The sequence below is a fragment of the Pseudophryne corroboree genome, chromosome 6 (genome assembly GCF_028390025.1).
Source record: "Pseudophryne corroboree isolate aPseCor3 chromosome 6, aPseCor3.hap2, whole genome shotgun sequence".
NCBI classification, from domain to species: Eukaryota; Metazoa; Chordata; class Amphibia; order Anura; family Myobatrachidae; genus Pseudophryne; species Pseudophryne corroboree.
In genome coordinates this window covers 407435597-407460759 of record NC_086449.1, presented here as the reverse complement: position 1 = coordinate 407460759, position 25163 = coordinate 407435597, and the positions used below count along the sequence as shown (strand labels likewise).

General features: G+C 46.5%; 2 pseudogenes; one reads left to right on the top strand and one right to left on the bottom strand.

The window, feature by feature from the left end:
* Positions 1-367: 367 nt before the first annotated feature.
* LOC134937658 (5S ribosomal RNA) lies at positions 368-486 on the bottom strand (annotated as a pseudogene).
* A 14054-nt stretch (positions 487-14540) lies between these two features.
* On the top strand, positions 14541-14659 carry LOC134937601 (5S ribosomal RNA; annotated as a pseudogene).
* The last annotated feature ends 10504 nt before the right edge of the window (positions 14660-25163 follow it).

The window sequence follows — 25163 nt, the reverse complement described above, 5'->3', positions numbered from 1 at the left end:
GGATGTAAGCTACAAATAAAATTCATATAGGGATCAAAAATTGGAAATGTTCTGGTTAACTGTCACCAAACGACTTGTAGGGGGATGTAGACACTGTAGTTCTACATCCGAATCCTAACCAACCAGCACAAGCGGAGCTTGTTTTAATGAGACCTCAATGGGTCATATATGACCGGACTTGTTAGTATCAGGAGTATAGATCCTAATAACAATGTGTATGCATGGGGGGGTGTCTTCTGTATCACCCCGTGGTTATGGGTAATGGGTTTGGTTAATTTCTCTTTAAGTATCTAGAAAAAGGAAAAAAGAGAAAAAGGAGAAGAAAATGTGGTGATCCTGCTGTTGGCATCAAGTCGAAGTGGGTCGTTAATTACAACACCAGGTATTCTCTAGGGGTCCCCCTCACAAATACTGACCCAGCCCACCACCGTTTTGCTTCCAAGATCGGACGAGATCAGGCTCTGTCGGTGGGGTATGGTAGTAATTGTTAACCACGATTAGTCGACATGCCAGTGAGAGTGCACCTAGTACAGAATTCAGGATAAAGACACAAATTGCAGATCTGCTTTCTATGTTAGACGCAGGATTAACCTGTGAATCATGGATAAGAGTCCGCTGATATAAGAAATGAGTAGAAGTGAGAGAATGTATAGAAATCCGTATAATGGGATTATGTCAGGTATTAGCCTGAGTCATTAGAGAGGTACAGTATAAAAGGATTTTTAAAGCTTAAATGCGCACTCTAAAGAAAGCCCCACTATGGGCCAGATCAGGATGTGCTAATTATAGCTTGTGCTGAATTTGCACCGATTAACTCCATATGTAGACACAAATTATTACATTATAGAGCAGCTAAGAGAGTACCACAAAAAATATATATATGTGTAATAAAAATATGTCAGGTATTAGCCTGAATCAAATTACACCGGCTATGACATGTGCTGAGTTTAACCGATTATTCCCACATATATGACATAATTACTTGCAAAATGTGTCATGAATCAAAACAGATTGCAATTGCTGTATCTTGTCTGTACAATCTTATTACCACTGAGTCAAAAAGCAAAAAAAGGGATTTTTTTTTGCTGCAAACAGATATTGGTTACAAAAAAAGATACAAAAAAATACCAGTCACTGCCCAGATCCCTGGGTCAGTCTGAGGTTAGAGGGATCTAAGTGATGCTCCTGGTGTCCTTTGGTCAAGTCTGGAAAATGCGTTTCACCCGTCCTGCGGGCTTGTTCACTTCCAATGCTGCTAATTGCAGTAGTAAGCCAGGTTTAAATACCAGTTAGGAGAAAACCCAGCCAATCACTGAAGTCAAAAAATGCCTGCCTGATTGATTTCAGGTGATCCGCTGTGATCAGCGGAAGTGACATCGTCTCTCCGGTTGCTAGGTTACCCTGATAGCTGTACATACTCGGGAAGAGATGACTCGATTGTGAGGTTGCAGATGGGCGTGTCTGACAACGTTGCCGCTGCCCCCGGTCAGCTGTTTGCTGGCTCAAATTACTTGTGCTTCGTATCGTCTCCCCGGCAACCCGGGCAGAGACGATTACGTCATATCCGGTCAGTACCTCTGCGTCCCGTTGCTGGGCAACTGAGAGAGGAATGTTCCTTTATATGTCAACAGGAGTGACGTCCTCTCTCAGGTTGCTAGGTTACCCTGATTGCTGTACATATTAGAGGAGAAGTGATTCATAGGTTGGGTTGTGTGCGACCCTATCTGACATCGCTGCCGCTGTGGCCCGGTCCGCTGTATATTAGCTTAAAATTGCTTATGCTCCGTGTCATCTCCCCGGCAGCCTAGACAGAGGTCATTGCGTCTTTTCGGGTTATCCTCTGTGTCCCGTCGCTAGGCAAATAAATAAAAATAAAAGATAAAAGAGGTTCCTTTGTGTATTGGAGGCGGGTAGGCATCCTGCACTCAAAGGTTGCTTATGCTCCATGTCATCTCCCCGGCAACCCGGGCAGAGCTAAAAGTGTGAGAATGGTGATAAATGTGAGATATCACCCTGATCAGGGTGCTATTAACTATGTGGAGTGGTCTACTAGGTCTATTGAAATATTGTGATGGACATTGGAATAGTTGATCTCCATGACTAGTGAATGGTGTGAGTGAAACATCTAGCTGCTTGGTGCAGTAACAGGTGTGTGTTGAGGGAGAGTGAGCCTATTGAGGTGTGAGTCTGTTCGGTGCTGACGAAGCGTGCTTGTCTAGATAGGTGTTAATTTAAACAATGGCTGTGGACCCTTGGAAATGTGTTGTGAGGAGTGAACAAACCAAACGGGGGTGAAGGGCATGTGTACTTCTGAGTAATTTTGAAAAAAATATATTGGGGTGAGAAAGTGTCCAAAACGTGAGGAGTGGGGGATGTGTGTAGGTCCAATTATTGATGAGTAGATTAAGAGGTGAGAGTGTGTTGAGTGCCAGGATTGTGTGTGCTCGTGAGTGTTTATGAGGATGAAACCACCGGGTGCAATTTGGTAGGAGACACCTATTGAGATTAAAGAATAAAGATAAATACGGGATAATTAAGGATATAAGGGTATTAACATGTGAGGTATTATTATAAGAGTAATAGGTAATAAATGATTCATAAAACTTGATATTATTGGTTGTGAGATAGTGAGTGTGTCTCTTTTATGGACCCTTTACTTGTCCTCTAAATCCTCAAACAAGGGGGATACCCAGGTGTGCTGTTATTAAGTGATGAGGAAAGTGACGGAACCATTGTAGGAAGAGATGTCGCAAATGTCCTATTTAGCGACCATGCAAGGTGGGCAACAGTATTGTATACCCTAGTTGTCTGGGTTAATGGGTAGTAAGTTTGTTACTTATTAGGACCCATTAATTGGTCCTATTAGAAACCAGGGTGTGTGCTTGGGATATAACCAAGGTGTGCAAATTATCAGGTGAAAGAGAAGGTGAATAGTAAAATATTTTTTCTCTAACGTCCTAGTGGATGCTGGGGACTCCGTAAGGACCATGGGGAACAGACGGGCTCCGCAGGAGACATGGGCACCCCAAGAAAGAATTTGTATTCTGGTGTGCTCTGGCTCCTCCCTCCTCCAGACCCCAGTTTGAATCTGTGCCCGGACGAGCTGGGTGCTGTTTAGTGAGCTCTCCTGAGCTTGCTATAAGAAAGTATTTTGTTAGGTTTTTTATTTTCAGGGAGCTCTGCTGGCAACAGACTCCCTGCATCGTGGGACTGAGGGGAGAGAAGCAGCCCTACTCTCTGAAGATAGGTCCTGCTTCTTAGGCTACTGGACACCATTAGCTCCAGAGGGAACGTACACAGGATCTCACCCTTTGTCGTCCGAACCCGGAGCCGCGCTGCCGTCCCCCTCGCAGAGCCGGAAGACAGAAGCCGGTGAAAGAAGCAAGAAGACTTCGAAATCGGTGGCAGAAGACTCCAGTCTTCACTGAGGTAGCGCACAGCACTGCAGCTGTGCGCCATTGCTCCCACACTACACCCACATACTCCGGTCACTGTAGGGTGCAGGGGGCAGGGGGGGGCACCCTGGGCAGCAATTAGGACCTCTTGGCAAAAAGTAGACATATATACAGTTGGGCACTGTATATATATATATGAGCCCCCGCCATAATATTGTATAAAAACGCGGGACAGAAGCCCGCCGCTGAGGGGGCGGGGCTTCTTCCTCAGCACTCACCAGCGCCATTTTTTCTCCACAGCTCCGCTGAGAGGAAGCTCCCCAGGCTCTCCCCTGCAGATACACGGTAGAAGAGGGTGAAAAAGAGAGGGGGGGGCACATAATTAGGAGCAAAAATCATTATTACAGCGGCTACTGGGTTAACACTAAGATTCCTGGGTTTTATAGCGCTGGGGTGTGTGCTGGCATACTCTCTCTCTGTCTCTCCAAAGGGCCTTGTGGGGGAACTGTCTTCAAAAAAGAGCATCCCCTGTGTGTGTGGTGTGTCGGTACGCTTGTGTCGACATGTTTGACGAGGAAGGCTATGTGGAAACAGAGCGGGAGCAAATGAATGAGGTGTCTCCGCCGACGGCGCCGACACCTGATTGGATGGATATGTGGAAGGTTTTAAATGATAATGTTAATTCCTTACATAAAAGGTTAGACAAAGCAGAAGCCTCAGGACAGTCAGGGTCTCAACCCGTGCCTGATCCTATGTCGCAGAGGCCGTCAGGGTCTCAGAAGCGCCCACTATCCCAAATTGTTGACACAGATGCCGACATGGATTCTGACTCCAGTGTCGATTACGATGATGCAAAGTTACAGCCTAAATTGGCTAAAGCCATCCGTTATATGATTATAGCAATCAAGGATGTGTTGCACATCACAGAGGAAACCCCAGTCCCTGACAAGAGGGTTCATATGTACGGGGAAAAAAGGCAAGTGGTGACCTTTCCCCCTTCACATGAGCTAAATGAGTTATGTGAAAAGGCTTGGGAATCTCCAGATAAAAAACTGCAGATTTCCAAACGGATGCTTATGGCGTATCCTTTCCCGCCAACAGACAGGTTACGCTGGGAATCCATCCCTAGGGTGGACAAAGCTTTAACACGCTTATCCAAGAGGGTAGCCCTGCCGTCACAGGATACGGCCACCCTCAAAGATGCTGCGGATAGAAAGCAGGAGGGTATCCTGAAGTCCATTTATACACATTCAGGTACCTTACTCAGGCCAGCGATAGCATCGGCCTGAGTATGTAGTGCTGTAGCAGCATGGACGGACACCCTGTCAGAGGAACTTGATACCTTAGACAAGGATACTATATTAATGACCATGGGGCATATAAAAGACGCTGTCCTATATATGAGAGATGCTCAAAGAGACATTAGCCTACTGGGCTCTAGAATAAATGCAATGTCGATTTCTGCCAGAAGGGTCCTGTGGACTCGGCAATGGACGGGTAATGCCGACTCAAAACGGCACATGGAGGTTTTACCCTACAAGGGTGAGGAATTGTTTGGGGAGGGTCTCTCGGACCTGGTCTCCACAGCTACTGCAGGAAAGTCAAATTTTTTGCCATATGTTTCTTCACAGCCTAAGAAAGCACCGTATTACCAAATGCAGTCCTTTCGATCACAAAGAGGCAAGAAAGTCCGAGGTGCGTCCTTTCTTGCCAGGGGCAGGGGCAGAGGAAGAAAACTGCACAACGCAGCTAGTTCCCAAGAACAGAAGTCCTCCCCGGCTTCCACTAAATCCACCGCATGACGCTGGGGCTCCACAGGCGGAGCTAGGCCCGGTTGGGGCGCGTCTCCGAAACTTCAGCCACAAGTGGGTTCACTCCCAGTTGGATCCATGGGCAATAGAAATTGTGTCTCAGGGATACAAGCTGGAATTCGAAGAGATGCCCCCTCACCGTTACCTAAAATCGACCCTGCCAGCTTCCCCTTTAGAGAGGGAAATAGTGTTAGCGGCAATTCACAAATTGTATCTTCAACAGGTGGTGGTCAAAGTTCCCCCCCCCCCCTTCAACAAGTAAAGGGTTATTATTCGACCATGTTTGTAGTACCGAAACCGGACGGTTCGGTCAGACCCATATTGAATTTAAAATCCCTGAACAAATACCTGAAAAGGTTCAAGTTCAAGATGGAATCGCTCAGAGCGGTCATTGCAAGCCTGGAAGAGGGGGATTTTATGGTGTCTCTGGACATAAAGGATGCATACCTTCATGTCCCCATTTATCCGCCTCATCAGGCGTACCTCAGATTTGTGGTACAGGATTGTCATTACCAATTTCAGACGTTGCCGTTTGGTCTCTCCACGGCACCGAGAATATTTACCAAGGTAATGGCAGAAATTATGGTACTCCTGCGGAAGCAAGGGGTCACAATTATCCCATACTTGGACGATCTCCTCATAAAAGCAAGGTCAAGAGAGCAGTTACTGATCAGCGTAGCACGCTCTCTGGAGGTGTTAGGACAGCACGGCTAGATTCTAAATATCCCAAAGTCGCAGTTGATTCCTACGACTCGTCTCCCTTTCCTGGGCATGATTCTGGACACAGACCAGAGGAAGGTTTATCACCCGAGGGAGAAGGCTCAGGAACTCATGACACTGGTCAGAGACCTGTTAAAACCAAAAGAGGTGTCGGTGCATCACTGCACACGAGTCCTGGGAAAGATGGTGGCATCATATGAGGCCATTCCCTTCGGCAGGTTCCATGCGAGGATCTTTTAATGGGATCTCCTGGACAAATAGTCCGGATCACATCTTCAGATGCATCGGTTAATCACCCTATCCCCCAGGGCCAGGGTGTCTCTCCTGTGGTGGCTGCAGAGTGCTCACCTTCTAGAGGGCCGCAGATTCGGCATTCAGGACTGGGTCCTGGTGACCACGGATGCAAGCCTCCGGGGGTGGGGGTCCAGTCACACAGGGAAGAAATTTCCAAGGCCTGTGGTCAAGTCAGGAGACTTGCCTTCACATCAACATCCTGGAACTAAGGGCCATATACAACGCCCTACGTCAAGCGGAGTCCCTACTTTGCGACCAACCGGTTCTGATTCAGTCAGACAACATAACCGCAGTGGCTCATGTAAACCGCCAAGGTGGCACAAGGAGCAGAGTGGCGATGGCGGAAGCCACCAGGATTCTTCGCTGGGCGGAGACTCACGTAAGCGCACTGTCAGCAGTGTTCATCCCGGGAGTGGACAACTGGTAAGCAGACTTCCTCAGCAGACACGACCTACACCCGGGAGAGTGGGGACTTCATCAAGAAGTCTTCATACAGATTACAAGTCGGTGGGAACTGCCACAGATAGACATGATGGCGTCACGCCTCAACAAAAAGCTACAGAGCTATTGCGCCAGGTCAAGGGACCCTCAGGCGGTAGCTGTAGACGCCATGGTGACACCGTGGGTGTTCCAGTCGTATTTCCTCCTCTTCCTCTCATACCCAAGGTACTGAGGATAATAATAAAAAAGGAGTAAGAACAATTCTCATTGTTCCAGATTGGCCACGAAGGACTTGGTATCCAGATCTGCAAGAATTGCTCACAGAAGATCCGTGGCCTCTTCCTCTAAGACAGGACCTGTTGCAACAGGGACCCTGTCTCTTCCAAGACTTACCGCGGCTGCGTTTGACGGCATGGCGGTTGAACGCCGGATCCTAGCAGAAAAGGGTATTCCGGAGGAGGTCATTCCTACGCTGATAAAGGCTAGGAAGGACGTAACAGCTAAACATTATCACCGGATATGGCGAAAATATGTTTCTTGGTCTGAGGCCAGCAATCCTCCTACGGAGGAGTTTCAGCTGGGCCGGTTCCTTCACTTCCTTCAGTCGGGAGTGGATTTGGGCCTGAAGTTAGGCTCAATTAAGGTCCAGATTTCGGCCCTTTTCATTTTCTTTCAAAAGGAGTTGGCTTCTCTGCCAGAAGTTCAGACGTTTGTGAAGGGAGTGCTGCATATTCAGCCTCCTTTTGTGCCTCCAGTGGCACCTTGGGATCTTAACGTGGTGTTAAGTTTCCTGAAATCGCACTGGTTTGAACCACTTAAAACAGTGGAGTTGAAATATCTCAGGTGGAAGGTGGTCATGCTATTAGCCTTGGCTTCGGCTAAGCGCGTGTCAGAATTAGCGGCTTTGTCTCATAAAAAGCCATATCTGGTTTTCCATATGGATAGAGCGGAATTGAGGACTCGTCCACAATTTCTGCCAAAAGTGGTCTCATCCTTTCATATGAACCAACCTATTGTGGTGCCTGTGGCTACTCGTGATTTGGAGGATTCCGAGTTACTAGATGTAGTCAGGGCTTTGAAAATTTATGCAGCCAGAACGGCTAGAGTCAGGAAAACGGAGTCACTGTTTATCCTGTATGCATCTAACAAGCTTGGTGCTCCTGCTTCAAAGCAGACTATTGCTCGCTGGATCTGTAACACGATCCAGCAGGCTCATTCTGTGGCTGGATTGCCGCAGCCAAAATCAGTGAAAGCCCATTCCACTAGGAAGGTGGGCTCTTCTTGGGCGGCTGCCCGAGGGGTCTCGGCATTACAACTATGCCGAGCTGCTACTTGGTCAGGTTCAAATTGCAAGGTTCTACAAGTTTGATACCCTGGCTGAGGAGGACCTATCGTTTGCTCAATCGGTGCTGCAGAGTCATCCGCACTCTCCCGCCCGTTTGGGAGCTTTGGTATAATCCCCATGGTCCTTACAGAGTCCCCAGCATCCACTAGGACGTTAGAGAAAATAAGATTTTACTTACCGGTAAATCTATTTCTCGTAGTCCGTAGTGGATGCTGGGCGCCCGTCCCAAGTGCGGACTTCTTCTGCAATACTTGTATATAGTTATTGCTTAAATAAGGGTTATGTTATAGTTGCATCAGGGTTTATCTGATGCTCTGTTATTGTTCATACTGTTAACTGGGTAAAGTTATCACAAGTTATACGGTGTGATTGGTGTGGCTGGTATGAGTCTTACCCTGGATTCCAAAAATCCTTTCCTTGTACTGTCAGCTCTTCCGGGCACAGTTTCTCTAACTGGGGTCTGGAGGAGGGGCATAGAGGGAGGAGCCAGAGCACACCAGAATACAAATTCTTTCTTGGGGTGCCCATGTCTCCTGCGGAGCCCGTCTGTTCCCCATGGTCCTTACGGAGTTCCCAGCATCCACTACGGACTACGAGAAATAGATTTACCGGTAAGTAAAATCTTATTATTATATTTAAACAAAAAAATATATATATATAAAATATATATAAGGCCCAGTGTGAAGGAAAATTACAAGATTGTTATCATTCACAAGGCTGCAGAGTAAAGGAATGTTCCATTGTGTTCTGGTCATCTAAAGAAAAGCACTGTAGTTTATGCTTTCATTGAGACCCATTGGTTTGTATGTATTGAGTTTGAATATCCACTCCGTTTCTTTCTTCAGGAGTTCCTTGCTAAGATCTCCTCCTCTGATGCCCAGCTGGACTTGTTCCAAGCCATAAACCTTCAGTTCTTTCAGAAAGTCCGTGTGACAGGAGTGAAAATGTCTTGCCACCGAGGTCAGTTTTCTCATTCGCATGAGATCGCTAGCAGCATTACGGCATGTTCCTACATGTTCCAATATTCGCTCCTTGAATTTTCGGGTTGTCATCCCTACATACCTTAAGTTGCAACTACACTCAATGCAGTAGATCAGACCTTGGGTACTGCAGTTGAAGAATTGTTTGATGGGTATAAGCTTGCCGTATCGGTCAGATATGGAGTTTACTTTCAGTATCTGGGGACATGCTTTGCAGTGTCCGCATGGAAAGGTGCCCCTCAGTGTATTTGACTTGGTTGTCTTGGATTGGAAATGACTCCGTACTAGAAGGTCCTTGATGTTGCTTGATCTCCTCCAGCTCATTTGTATGTTTGTTTCTATCAAAGGTGCCAGGGTCGTATCCAGTCGGAGTATAGGGAGGTGTTTCTCAATAGCCTTCTTGATCTGTCTCCATTCCGGGCAAAAAGTCCCAATAAATCTGATCTTGTTGTCTGGTTGGCTGGGAGTTTTGGTTGGGAAGATAAGAGTGTCCCTAGGTATCTTGATTGCTTCCTTATATGCCCGTTTCAAGGATCTCTTGCTATAGCCTCTCTCATGTAACCGGTGGAAGAGCTCTTGGCTTTTGATTTTGAAAACATTTTCTTCTGAACAGTTTCTACGGAGTCTCAGGAACTCTCCCTTGGGTATATTCTCAACCGTCGGTGGAAAATGAGCGCTGGTTTCCTTTTCTCCCACCAAACCATTCAATCGCTTTATGTGGGAAAAAGACTTGCGACTCTTTGGGAGGAAATTGCTTCACAAAAATTTCTTCAGTGAACAGAACTCAAGAAAAGAAGGAGCAATGGAAGACCCCCCTTGGAATTCGGAGGAACTGGAGATGGTGGCAATCCTAGAAGACCTCCAATCTGAATCGAGACAAGAAACAGGGACAAGAGATCGCCCAAAGTGTAGAGCCAAGTCAACCTTTTTCCCACCGGACAATAACAGCCCGGAAATTAGGGTTTTCTTGGACATGGTATCTAAAGAATTCAATCTGATTAAACATCGCAGAGAAAGGAAATACTATTACTTTCCCCAGAATTTGTCCTACGATGAAAGAGAGGCATTGAGAGATCTGAGAGACTGGAATGATGTGGTAATAAAGCCATCCGTCAAGGGGTCAATATAGTGCTTTGGCCTATAGACATGTATGTGACAGAAGATCTGAGACAACTGAAACAAACTACATGTTACAAAAAGCTGCTAAATAACCCCACGCCCCGTTTCCATAAAGAGTATACCAGTCTAATAGAAGAAGCCCGGACAACAGGGGTCATCACAAAACAAGAACATGCATATCTCTCTGTAAAGAACCCCAAAACACTCACATTCTATCTCCTCCCAAAAACACATAGAGATCTGAAGAAACCCCCGGGGAGACCCATCATGTCAGGCAATGGAGGCCTACTCAAACAGCCGAGTCGTTTTTTGGACCTACAACTCCGGGTATATGTCCTGCAGCTACCCTCGTATCTGAAAGACACCTCAGATTTATTACAGAAGATCAGTGATATCATTTTTGAGGACAATTTCCTACTGGTGACCCTGGACGTTGAAGCACTGTACACCAGTATTGACCACCAGGCTGGGCTAAGGGCAACACAGGTCTTTCTTGATGGTGACAAGAAGGGTGATTTTGGCAATTTCCTTTACAACCTATTGGCATTTGTACTAGAGAAGAACTACTTCACGTTTCAGGAACATTTTTACCTCCAGGTTAGGGGTACAGCTATGGGGGCAGTCTGGGTGCCCACCTATGCAAATTTGTTTTTGGGCTGGTGGGAGAAAAAGTATGTCTTCACGGACACCAATGATCTATACACAGAACATGTGATGTTGTGGCTGAGATATATAGATGACCTTTTTGTCATATGGGATGGGGATCAAGATCTCCTGATGGAATTCATCAAGCTCCTGAACAACAATAACTTGAATATAAAACTGACACATACCATCAATCAGGAGAAAATAGCCTTCCTCGACATTAACATTTATAAATCCAGCACAGGCAACTTATCAACAGAACTCTACCGAAAAGAAACATCAACTAATAGTCTTCTTTTCCAAACCAGCGCTCATTTTCCACCGACGGTTGAGAATATACCCAAGGGAGAGTTCCTGAGACTCCGTAGAAACTGTTCAGAAGAAAATGTTTTCAAAATCAAAAGCCAAGAGCTCTTCCACTGGTTACATGAGAGAGGCTATAGCAAGAGATCCTTGAAACGGGCATATAAGGAAGCAATCAAGATACCTAGGGACACTCTTATCTTCCCAACCAAAACTCCCAGCCAACCAGATCAGATTTATTGGGACTTTTTGCCCGGAATGGAGACAGATCAAGAAGGCTATTGAGAAACACCTCCCTATACTCCGACTGAATACGACCCTGGCACCTTTTATAGAAACAAACATACAAATGAGCTGGAGGAGATCAAGCAACATCAAGGACCTTCTAGTACGGAGTCATTTCCAATCCAAGACAACCAAGTCAATTACACTGAGGGGCACCTTTCCATGCGGACACTGCAAAGCATGTCCCCAGATACTGAAAGTAAACTCCATATCTGACCGATACGGCAAGCTTATACCCATCAAACAATTCTTCAACTGCAGTACCCAAGGTCTGATCTACTGCATTGAGTGTAGTTGCAACTTAAGGTATGTAGGGATGACAACCCGAAAATTCAAGGAGCGAATATTGGAACATGTAGGAACATGCCGTAATGCTGCTAGCGATCTCATGCGAATGAGAAAACTGACCTCAGTGGCAAGACATTTTCACTCCTGTCACACGGACTTTCTGAAAGAACTGAAGGTTTATGGCTTGGAACAAGTCCAGCTGGGCATCAGAGGAGGAGATCTTAGCAAGGAACTCCTGAAGAAAGAAACGGAGTGGATATTCAAACTCAATACATACAAACCAATGGGTCTCAATGAAAGCATAGACTACAGTGCTTTTCTTTAGATGACCAGAACACAATGAAACATTCCTTTACTCTGCAGCCTCGTGAATGATAACAATCTTGTCATTTTCCTTCACACTGGGCCTTATATATATTTTATATATTTTTTTTTTTTTGTTTCAATATAATAAAATATTTTTCTATTCACCTTCTCTTTCACCTGATAATTTGCACACCTTGGTAATTCCCAAGCACACACTCTGGTTTCTAATAGGACCAATTAATGGGTCCTAATAAGTAACAAACTTACTACCCATTAACCCAGACAACTAGGGTATACAATACTGTTGCCCACCTTGCATGGTCGCTAAATAGGACATTTGTGACATCTCTTCCTACAATGGTTCCGTCACTTTCCTCATCACTTAATAACAGCACACCTGGGTATCCCCCTTGTTTGAGGATTTAGAGGACAAGTAAAGGGTCCGTAAAAGAGACACACTCACTATCTCGCAACCAATAATATCAACTTTTATGAATCATTTATTACCTATTACTCTTATAATAATACCTCACATGTTAATACCCTTATATCCTTAATTATCCCGTATTTATCTTTATTCTTTAATCTCAATAGGTGTCTCCTACCAAATTGCACCCGGTGGTTTCATCCTCATAAACACTCACGAGCACACACAATCCTGGCACTCAACACACTCTCACCTCTTAATCTACTCATCAATAATTGGACCTACACACATCCCCCACTCCTCACGTTTTGGACACTTTCTCACCCCAATATATTTTTTCCAAAATTACTCAGAAGTACACACGCCCTTCACCCCCGTTTGGTTTGTTCACTCCTCACAACACATTTCCAAGGGTCCACAGCCATCGTTTAAATTAACACCTATCTAGACAAGAACACTTCGTCCGCACCGAACAGACTCACACCTCAATAGGCTCACTCTCCCTCAACACACACCTGTTACTGCACCAAGCAGCTAGATGTTTCACTCACAACATTCACTAGTCATGGAGATCAACTATTCCAATGTCCATCACAATATTTCAATAGACCTAGTAGACCACTCCACATAGTTAATAGCACCCTGATCAGGGTGATATCTCACATTTATCACCATTCTCACACTTTTAGCTCTGCCCGGGTTGCCGGGGAGACGACATGGAGCATAAGCAACCTTTGAGTGCAGGATGCCTACCCGCCTCCAATACACAAAGGAACCTCTTTTATCTTTTATTTTTATTTTTATTTATTTGCCTAGCGACGGGACACAGAGGATAACCCGAAAAGACGCAATGACCTCTGTCTAGGCTGCCGGGGAGATGACACGGAGCATAAGCAATTTTAAGCTAATATACAGCGGACCGGGCCACAGCGGCAGCGATGTCAGATAGGGTCGCACACAACCCAACCTATGAATCACTTCTCCTCTAATGTGTACAGCAATCAGGGTAACCTAGCAACCTGAGAGAGGACGTCACTCCTGTTGACATATAAAGGAACATTCCTCTCTCAGTTGCCCAGCAACGGGACGCAGAGGTACTGACCGGATATGACGTAATCGTCTCTGCCCGGGTTGCCGGGGAGACGATACGAAGCACAAGTAATTTGAGCCAGCAAACAGCTGACCGGGGGCAGCGGCAACGATGTCAGACACGGCCATCTGCAACCTCACAATCGAGTCATCTCTTCCCGAGTATGTACAGCTACCAGGGTAACCTAGCAACCGGAGAGACGATGTCACTTCCGCTGATCACAGCGGATCACCTGAAATCAATCAGGCAGGCATTTTTTTACTTCAGTGATTGGCTGGGTTTTCTCCTAACTGGTATTTAAACCTGGCTTACTACTGCAATTAGCAGCATTGGAAGTGAACAAGCCCGCAGGACGGGTGAAACGCGTTTTCCAGACTTGACCAAAGGACACCAGGAGCATCACTTAGATCCCTCTAACCTCAGACTGACCCAGGGATCTGGGCAGTGACTGGTATTTTTTCTTACCTTTTTTTGTAACCAATATCTGTTTGCAGCAAAAAAATCCCTTTTTTTGCTTTTTAACTCAGTGGTAATAAGATTGTACAGACAAGATACAGCAATTGCAATCTGTTTTGATTCATGACACATTTTGCAAGTAATTATGTCATATATGTGGGAATAATCAGTTAAACTCAGCACATGTCATAGCCGGTGTAATTTGATTCAGGCTAATACCTGACATATTTTTATTACACATATATATATTTTTTGTGGTACTCTCTTAGCTGCTCTATAATGTAATAATTTGTGTCTACATATGGAGTTAATCGGTGCAAATTCAGCACAAGCTATAATTAGCACATCCTGATCTGGCCCACAGTGGGGCTTTCTTTAGAGTGCGCATTTAAGCTTTAAAAATCCTTTTATACTGTACCTCTCTGATGACTCAGGCTAATACCTGACATAATCCCATTATACGGATTTCTATACATTCTCTCACTTCTACTCATTTCTTATATCAGCGGACTCTTATCCATGATTCACAGGTTAATCCTGCGTCTAACATAGAAAGCAGATCCGCAATTTGTGTCTTTATCCTGAATTCTGTACTAGGTGCACTCTCATTGGCATGTCGACTAATCGTGGTTAACAATTACTACCATACCCCACCGACAGAGCCCGATCTCGTCCGATCTTGGAAGCAAAACGGTGGTGGGCTGGGTCAGTATCTGTGAGGGGGACCCCCAGAGAATACCTGGTGTTGTAATTAACGACATTTTACAGCCTGTGCAAAAACACAATTAGCTAGAAACTGATTAGTTGCTACAGTATGAGCAACTTCTCTACTCTATCTCTCAGAGATTTGATAAATATCCCTCATAGACTATACCAGTGGTTGCCAAACTTTTCTGAATCACGGCGCCCTAGAGTATCAGAATTTTTTTCACGGCACCCCTAGGCCAAAAGCTTCTTACTGTGAAAAGATATTAAATGAAGTAAATTGTGTTTTTATGTCATCCTTATGTTCAATTATGTGGTGAGGGACAAGATTTGCTTCTGCTTGTCCACATATGTTATGATTGGCAGCCACCAGTAGTGGTTTTGCCTATTACATTGACCATAAATAATTTGAATTGGTCCTAGACCATCAACCCAGGGCACCCCTGCAAGTGTCCCGAGGAACCTAAGGGTTACACGGCACACAGTTTGAGAACCACTGGACTATACCCATTACAGGTTCTTCCTTATATGGATAAATAAGCAATGTATTAGTAGGATGTCCCTTACACATTTCTGTGAGCTTACAGTAAACAGAGGTTGATATTGTGGTAACTACATAGTTTAATGCAAAGGGCTACAATTACAAAGCAGTGGCTTTTGAAACTACCAATTCTCAGCTGTTTGTACTTTTTACCCTAAAATATATACTATTTAATGCAAAACACACCTGGTTTTCCGTGTAATATTATTGCTGTTTTATATTTCATGTGAAAGCCTACAAGAATCATTGGCTTGCAAAAGTTGCTGCTTAGTATCTATCCAAAATGTGCTACAAACCTTCCAAAGATAAGAAAGCACCTTCTTTGTTGTATAGATTATTTTATCTATCTTTCTATTCTTATTCATATTCGCACTATAAATGTCCCTCATTGGTTATTTAGCTAAACACATTAAAGCTCTTTCTTTGCACATGTATGAATATGAATAAAGAAATATGTAATAGATAGATAGATAGATAGATAGATAGATAGATAGATAGATAGATAGATAGATAGATAGATAGATAGATATTTAAAGGAAAATCAGCACTCACATCTTCATTGAATCCAATAAAGAGGTGCATCCAGCTGGCAATCCCATGCAGGTCCAGAAACATATAATATATACAAAGAGAGGACTCACCAATGCAGCAGCAGGTTTAACAAAGCTTAATGCTTACATCAGGTTTAGTATGAAATACCTACAATCAAAATCCGACCGTCAAAATACCGACAACAATTGACTGACAGTCAAAATACCGACATTTTAGGGGGGGTGGCCTGGCTGTGGATGCAGGAGGTTGTGCAGCACTTAAGCTCCTGTTACAGTAGCAGTTTTAACTGCTCATTTGCCATACAGACTTAACTGGTACCCTTCATATATCCTACCCGGACCCCCCCAGCACTGAACAGGGCGGTTGCAGAGCCGGCGGGTGCCCCCTGGACCCGTGCGGGTTGCGGCCTTCCCTGCCAGCTGGAGCCGGGACCTCGCGTTTGGAGTTGCCCCGGACCGGAAGTGCGGCGCCCTGCGGCGGAGAGACGGGCTGGAGCTGTCCCCTACACCCCCGGAGCCCCCGCACCACTCACCACGCGTCACCCCGTCCTGGTGAGTCTGTACCCGGACGATACGCTCTGTGCGGCGGGTCCCTGTGTGCCCGGCGGCTGGCTCCGTAGCGAGAGTGCGGCGCCGGTCACGTGATACCGCTCCCGGGGCCGGACGCGGCCACTGCTATAGTTAAAGCTCACAGCGTGCCCAAGGAGACCCCACCTGAGCTCCGGGGACGCCAGCCACTGCCACCACTGGAAATATCCCGCAGGCAGGGGATACATAAGGCCCATTACAGGCACCTGGAGACAGCAGCCTGGCGGCGCCATTTTAGACCCTGGCAGACATCACTGGCAAATGGCAAAGGTGCCCATACTAAGAGAAGCTGCTCTGGGGTGCTTTATAGCCCTGCTGCCAAATAAGGTGTAGGTGATAGGGGCTGTCAACACAGGATTCCAACCACCCCACTAGTTATAGGGGACGAGCTGCACATTCTTTGCCTGACATAGGGAACTGAAGCTCCCCCTGGTGGACCCCTGCTACATCTCACCTCCCCTACTGCTACACTTGCTTGTATTATAACAAAACAAATTGCCTACAACTAGCCACCGCTGGGTGACCATCATGTCCCCACCCACAAGGAAATAGACGCTTCCTCCTGCAGCCATGTAGGGCCGTCTCGAGGGATGATGGCTGACGCCTTCTAACACGTTCTACTACCAAAATGACCACAGATCTGTTTTGCTGATTCTGCAATAACTTGCTAGACCCGACACGATAACGCATCCACCCGGACATGTCTGTAACTGCGCGATTCACCAAACGCATCCACCACTGCTCCTGACACTCTCTTCCGTATGGTGGCGACTTAGGGATCAGTGAATATCAGCCCCAAGCTCTGGGATATGGGACCGAGGGAGTGCTCAAAGTGTGACCTGTGATACGGAATCGCCCAATACATCTGCCCCAACGCCTGTCGCACAGGTTTCGACGCCCACATCTCCTTCTTACTACCCATGAGTCGCAGGAAACGTAGGGGAGTGAAAACCTCTATTTGTCAGTCTGAAGTCACCCCCCGCTCAGACCTAAGGCGGTTTCTCAATCTCCGGAAAGATACAGTTATGTCGACTCCACCGACGCCTCCCTCTCCGGCACACTCCGAGAGGGCGGAGAAGCAAGGCGAAACCAAGGTGACTACACCAGATAGGAACTCCACTGGACAGCAAGACATGCAGAAAGTCCTCACCCTCCTGCAGACCTTGCCCACTAAGGCGGACTTCACATCTTTGGAGAGTAAACTCCGAGATGTGGTCCACTCTGAGGTGTCCTCACTTCGGTCTGAACTGACTCAGCTGGGTTCTCGAATTGAAACATTGGAGACCAGGGGAGATGAATCCAACGCTTTCCAACACGCACTGGTGGATACTATCAGACTTCAAGCAGAAGAGATTCAGAACCTGCACGACCATCTTGATGATATAGACAACAGGGGACGTCGGAATAACCTGCGAGTGAGGGGCATTCCCGAAGACATACCACAGCAAAGCATCTCAGATGTCCTCAACAAGATCTTTGGCGCAGTCCTGGAAACTAACCCGAACGACCCCATTGTTTTCGACAGGGCACACAGAGCACTGCGTCCCAGAGGCTTGCAGTCCGACCGACCAAGAGACATTATTTGCCGACTTCACTACTACAGCCAAAAAGAAGAGATAATCAGGAAACTCCGGAACGCAGGAGACCTAGACTTCAACGGCGCACCTATCCAGGTCTTCCAGGACCTTTCTCGCCACACCCTACAGTCAAGACGTCAACTAAAACCCCTAACAGATGCTCTCCGTAAAAACAACATCAAATGGGGCGTGGCTTGGACGCTGTCCTGCACAGTCACACTGAGCTGGAGCTCCTGCACATAAAGGCTTTAAATTAGCCATAATCAACTCAAATTAGCCTCTACTGACTCCTAATCTCCCCCAGCGAGCTGTTGTCTGCTGTGAACTCCCCGGAGAGGCCTCCCGCACCGCTGAGAGACGAATTAAGCCAGTACGAGATCGGGGCCTACGGGACTTCCAGAAGCCAGGGCCTCGAGTTTGAAGTGAACCCGACGTCGAGCTCCGGGACTCGCCCGCGGCCGCGGCGGGACCCGGCGGACCTCCTGTGGGCACCCCACGCATCCCCTGACCGGCGGAGACCCTCCCCAGACTCTCAGGTACCTGTAGTGGGCCGACAGCTCTCTCCCTGTGCCTGCAATAGCAAGGGGAAGAAGGGTCTCTGCCCTGATTACTCTGGCGGCGGCCATCTTGGAAAGCTCCTCATAGCTTCTGACATTACATGCATGCAGTATAACTGCAAAGCAGATCTGCAATAACCTTTCAGCCCACACACCCTGTATGCTGTATGTCTGCAAGTACCCTCTACCTATTGAAAACATATAATACACTGCTGGATGCAGTTAATGTGATAAGGTCTGCCAGCTAATTGTGCCCTCTCCTACTAATCTGATACTGCTCTCAGCCCTCCCTGGTGCTTTCCCACCATCATTATTGAGCTTGAGACGGCTCTCATCGCTACATTCATACAGCCCGGCCAGATGTGACCCCTGAAATGTATCCCCTCCGCCCAGAGTCTTACCGTTTAACATGGGAATACGTCTGAAAACCAGCACCCTGTCTACTTTATAACACATCAGCCTAGAAGGTTCCGGCTGCTGCACTACCCTCAGATCAGCTATTTTTTTTTTTTCTATTTTTTCTTCTATCTCAATATGGCACCTAAAAAAGCAAAGGGCACACTACCTCCTCAGGTATCTCTCCCGATCCGGAAACAACATCAGGCGTCCCCGCTACCTCGAGGAGTGTCGACCCCTTCCACGAAAAGCCCACATACATCTGATCTGACCAGCTCGCTCTCAGTGTCAGGCGTAGATCCGAACTCGGATGCTCCACTTACCGTGAAGACCCTTTGCCAGGTCTTGACGGCCTTTAAATCGGACTTAACTCATGAACTCACAGCTGCTATACGGGAAGTTAAGGTTGAGCTGACAGCCATTGGTGATAGAACCGACACTCTAGAGCGCAAACTGGAAGAATTGGTGACATCACATAATGATCTCATTACAGCTCACGACCAACAACAAAACGAGTTGGACACATTTAAAAACAAAATGGCAGATATGGAGGACCGTTCCAGACGGAACAATATTAAAATACGTGGAATACCCGATTCGGTAGATAACTCCGATCTGACGGAATACGCGATGGCCTTGTTCCGTAAACTGCTACCTGGCGTACCCGATGCAGAACTGCTAATTGACAGGATTCATCGCCTTCCTAAACCTCGGTTCCTCTCCAACTCCTTACCTAGAGATACGTTACTCCGAGTACACTTTTTCACCGTTAAGGAACGTATTCTCCAAGCTACTCGAGATGCAGAGAACTCCGATACCCTAGGAGGCCTACAACTGTTCCCGGACTTTTCCGCACTCACCCTTTCTAAAAGACGCAGTTTAGCCCCGATTACCACCGCCCTCCGAGCCCAAGATATCCGGTATAGGTGGGGCTTTCCAGTGAAGCTGATTATATTTTATGATGGCTCTTCGTTTACTATATCAGAGCTGGAAGCCGGAGTGAAGCTGCTAGAGGACTGGGACATCTCGGTGAAATTACCATCCTCTCATGAGAGGCGTCCTCCCCCTCGTTCGGAATGGTCCACTGAGTGAAAGCGTTACGAAACTAAAGATTGTGTTAACATGCCTTTCTATATTTCGTTAGAGATATCGACTTTATTGTATTATGTTTATTGTTGCTCTTATGGCTATCGAATCCTTCTGGGCGAGACACACATTCTTCCCACTAGTTCTTATAGCGCATACTCTCCCACTTAAATGTGGCCGTTCAGTTTTCGCCCCAGTTTACCTGTTTAATGGCCTATCTTTATAGCACTCGCTGATTACAGCAGACGGAAGTACTTCCGCTAGCAAGATATGCCATACCATTATGTACTACACTTGTGTTTTCCTAATATATGTCTATACCCCACGAGACATTTATGTTTAGATGGAATTAGACAGTTATTCCCCCTACATATTAGCTATTTGTTTTCTCAATGACTCTGGGCGGATCGAAGAGTCCGCCTGCCCCTAGTTTATCTACTGCATTAATTTTCCCCCTGCAGTAGCTATGCAGACCCGATGTACTGGGTCAGTTTACTTTTCCTTCCCTTTTGTTTTATTATATCTAAGCAGATCGCCCCGTTTTCGTGTTTTCTGTGTGTCCCCCCCCTCCCCCCCCATCCGGATGGGATGCCGTCACTTGCATGATATTTTAACTGAATAAGTATGGTTGGTATTCTTTCAATGAACGTTAAGGGATTAAACTCCCCCAACAAACGAAGATTAGCTCTAACCTCCTTCCATAAGTATAAAGCCGATATAGTTGCCCTACAAGAAACTCACTTCTCCTCCCACAATCCCCCTGCTTTGAAAGACCATAGGTTCACTACTGGGTATTTCGCCAACGGACCCTTTAAAAGAAATGGAGTAGCTCTGCTGTTTAGAAATGGTGTCCCTTTTACTCTCCACTCCCAAATTGCAGATAAAGCAGGCCGGTACTTAATTCTCACGGGTATTTTGGAGGGTAAATCTGTCACTATAGTCTCTCTATACGCACCTAATTCGAACCAGGTGGCCTTTATTCGGAAGCTATGCTTGCTTATCCAGAAGGTCCGGGTCGGCTCCCTAATTCTCCTAGGAGACTTTAACTTAGTACTAGATCCTAAACTAGATAAATCATCCCAGCCCCCCGCAACTACATCTAAAACTCGCTCTGGCCCCTCATTAGCGCTGCGTAATGTGGTGGCGGAGTTTGACTTATATGACATTTGGCGAATTCGCAACCCCTCAGGTAGAGACTACACGTTCTTTTCACCAGTTCACAACTCATATTCACGAATTGACCTCGTGCTATGCGATAAATGGACCTTACAGGAGTCTGGTGCGGTAGATATCCTACCTATCACTTGGTCCGACCACGCTCCGATATACTGGAAGTGGCACATTGGGTCTCCTCCCGCGCCCCCCAGACCATGGCGATTATCTCCCCATTTGCTGCACGACGCGCTAGCCAAAAAGATTATCTCAGACAGCTTGTCCCTGTATACAGATACTAATTCCCCCTCGGACACTTCTTTACCAAATTACTGGTGTGCGTTAAAAGCGGTTGTCCGCGGCTCCGCTATTCAGGCTGGAGCTACGCTTAAAAAGCAAGCCAAACAACTCCAAATAGACCTGGAACAGAGACTTAAAATAGCTGAAGACAAGAATAAGAAGCACCCCACCCGGCTTTTACGTAAAGAACTAGCTGACATCCGCAGCCAACTACAAAAACTCTTAGTTTTTAGAACCCAAATAGCCCTCAATAGACTACGACAGAAATTCTATTTAGTAGGTAACAGACCCGGTAAAATGCTTGCTCGCAGACTTCGTTCCCAACGAGCTCGCAACAGAATTAAATTCATTCTTTCCTCTACAGGCTCTAAGCTTGCCAACCCTCTAGATATTGCTAACCAATTCGCAGCCTATTATACTAAATTGTATAACTTGCATTCTGACCCCCTCACATTCCAGCCCACTCCTGACTCTATACAAGCGTTTCTTTCCTCTGTCAACCTCCCCACCTTAACCCCTGATCAGCTAGACGCCTTAAATGCTCCTTGGACCGCACTAGAGGTCGAATCCACGATTAAATCCCTCCCTAAAGATAAAGCCCCGGGCCCCGATGGGTTCATTAACGACTTTTACGCTTCCTTTGCGGACCGTCTCTCCCCCACTTTGACCGCTCTGTTTAATGATATAACCAGTACTGGTACCTTCCCTAAGGAAATGCTGGAGGCTCAGGTAGTAACTATCCCCAAACCTGGGAAAGACCCTGCCCACTGCCACAATTACAGACCAATTGCATTGCTTAATAGTGATGTTAAGCTCTATGCTAAAATGATAGCATCCCGACTTAGCGTTTATTTACCACTGTTGATTCACCCCGATCAAGTTGGGTTTGTACCTGGCAGACAGGCCTCTGACAACACCCGCAGGGTTTTCAACCTGATAGATAGGGCCCCTGGCACCGAGGGATTTTTGTTACTCTCATTGGATGCTGAGAAGGCGTTCGACAGACTAAGTTGGCTATATATGCGTACTGTTTTGGTTAAATTTGGCTTCTCGGCCCAGATCCTGGCGTCAATCTTAGCACTATATACCTTCCCGTCAGCAAAGGTTTTTAGCAATGGATTCTTGTCGGACGCCTTCCCAATCACTAATGGTACCCGCCAGGGATGCCCTCTCTCACCTTTGATTTATGCTCTAAGTATTGAACCCCTAGCAGCTAGAGTCAGAGCAGATGCTGCATTCCCAGGACTGACCCATGGAGGACTCTCCCATAAGTTGTGTCTTTTTGCTGACGACGTTCTCCTCTTTGTATCTCAACCCTCCTCTTCTCTCCCTCATCTACATTCCATACTACTCGACTTCAGTGAGGCATCATACTATATACTGAACACAACTAAAACTGACGCTTTGCCGGGTCCACTTACCCGATACACTCACGGCTGCTTTACGATCTCAATACCCGTATAATTGGAAACTCAATTCACTCACATACCTCGGGATACATATCCCTCCTACCTCCTCTGCTGTGTTCGATTTAAATCTCCCACCCCTGATACTCACTCTCCAGAACCTGACATCCTCGTGGCTGCTGTATGAGATATCCTGGCTAGGACGTTTATCTGCCTTTAAAATGTCTTTATTACCCAAACTTATGTATTTATTTCGCACTATACCTTATTCTTTCCCCAAACCATATCTCGATAAATGCAGAGTTGTCATGACAAGATACCTGTGGAAAACGCACCCCCCAAAATTGGCACACACTAGAATGATACTTCCTCGACACAGAGGAGGCCTCGCAGTGCCTGACCTAAGTATGTATCAGGAAGCTTGTGTACTTGCCCAACTGAAAGCTTGGAACATCTCCAATCCCGCACCCTTGTGGGCTCATATTGAAGAGGTCAGTAGCATAGGATACCCCTTAACAGACCTGCTGTGGACTCCTAAAGTCTTCCGTCCCAATGACTTGAATATCCTCCCCTCTACGGCTTCCTCTTTAAGAGTATGGGATGGCTTGATGAGTAGGCTTCCTGGCATCTCCACCCCCTACACGGCCCTTTCACTTAAAGCAGTGAGTAGGTTAATACCCAACTTACATATTTCTACGTGGACTGCCTGTAATATTCATACCCTTGGAGACTTGTTAGATGGAACTACTTTCCTTTCATTCGCCCAACTGCACGATAAATTCGCCCTCCCAAATACTGAACTGTTTCACTACTTTCAAATCAGACACTGGTTTAAGAGTCTGCCCAGCGTAAAAACTCCCCCCAGCTCTCTAGTTCAGTCTATTCGATCCCGTGTGGTTTTATCTACATCAACTAAAGATATCACATATTGGTACAATATACTCATCTCGTTAGTCCCATACCAAAAGTCTAATGCTCAGAGGCGCTGGGAGGGGGACTTGGGTATTCCCATAGCCGAGTCACAGTGGGAGAAATTGTATCGATTAACATTTCGCATGTCTCGTTGTTTAAACCATTCAGAAATGCATGTTAAATTACTGAATAGATTATACCTGACCCCGGACAGACTTCACACATTCTGGCCTTCCTGCTCACCACTCTGTTGGAGGAATTGTGGAGAAGTTGGACATTTATACCATATCTTTTGGTCATGTCCCCTTCTCCAAACTTTCTGGGCAGAAGTATTTGTGCTGATAAATAAAGTCCTATGCCTATCTTTAAGCCCGTCCCCAGCTTTAGCTCTCCAGCATATGTATCCCCTAGAGGTATCAGCCTCCCAAAAGTACTTATTGGGACACATCTGTATAGCAGCTAGGGCAACCTTGGCCCAAGCTTGGAAACAAGCGGTGGTTCCCCCTGCTCTAAGGGTGTTCCATAAAGTTCATTTCCATTATACCATGGAAACTGAGTGTGTGCCCTATTCCTCTTCTGCTACCTCTCCCACTGTGAAATGGTTCCAATGGCATGAATACGTCACGGAGGGGGAAGGTTCTGCCCTTATATCACACCCAGGGAAGACATCCCCCTTACAATTCAGCCTGAACGAGGAATCTTCTACTCCTTGAGTGCTTTATCCTTCATGCTTCCCCCTTGGGTTTACACTAGATACCACATTTATAATGTTGTAAACTGCTTCCCACCCGATGCTAGAGACGGAGCGGAGAAACCTTATCGAATTAGCTATGCACACCTCAAACCGTTAACATGACTAGGATACCAGTATACCTGCTTAGTGTTATGTTATCTGTTCTAAATGTATGTTACATTTCATTGACGTGTACATCCCTCCCCACCCTGGTTTTTTTTCTGTACCCCTTCCCTTTTTCTTTTTGCATCCGATACAAAAACCAATAAAAAATTATTGATGTTAAAAAAAAAAACAACAACATCAAATACAGGTGGGGTTTTCCCTTCAGCATCACAGCGACCAATGACGGCAGGTCTGCAACGATTTGGACCCCCGAGGATGTCGCCCCCTTCTGCTCCACCCTATCTATTGACCCAGTACGGGTCCCTGAGTGGCAATCCGTAGGCTTGAGGATACGCCCCCCCCCCCCCCCAACCTCCCCTGGCTGACATACCTTTCCAAACAGTGGGATCTCCTTCAGCAGCACAGAAAAGGAATCGCTCCCTTCCGTCCCCTCAATCTTCATCTTCTCCCTCGGCTGCGAAGACCTGATCGCCCCACCTTTAAAACGGCAACCTTTCCTCGCTACGCAGGACTGACGGGCACGGAGAGGACTACTTCATTATGTCAAGTCCCCATGGGAGGGCCCATGGCTCCTATATGAAGACTGCCTCCCTTGAGACACCATGCAGTTGAGGGGCGCATTGCCTCC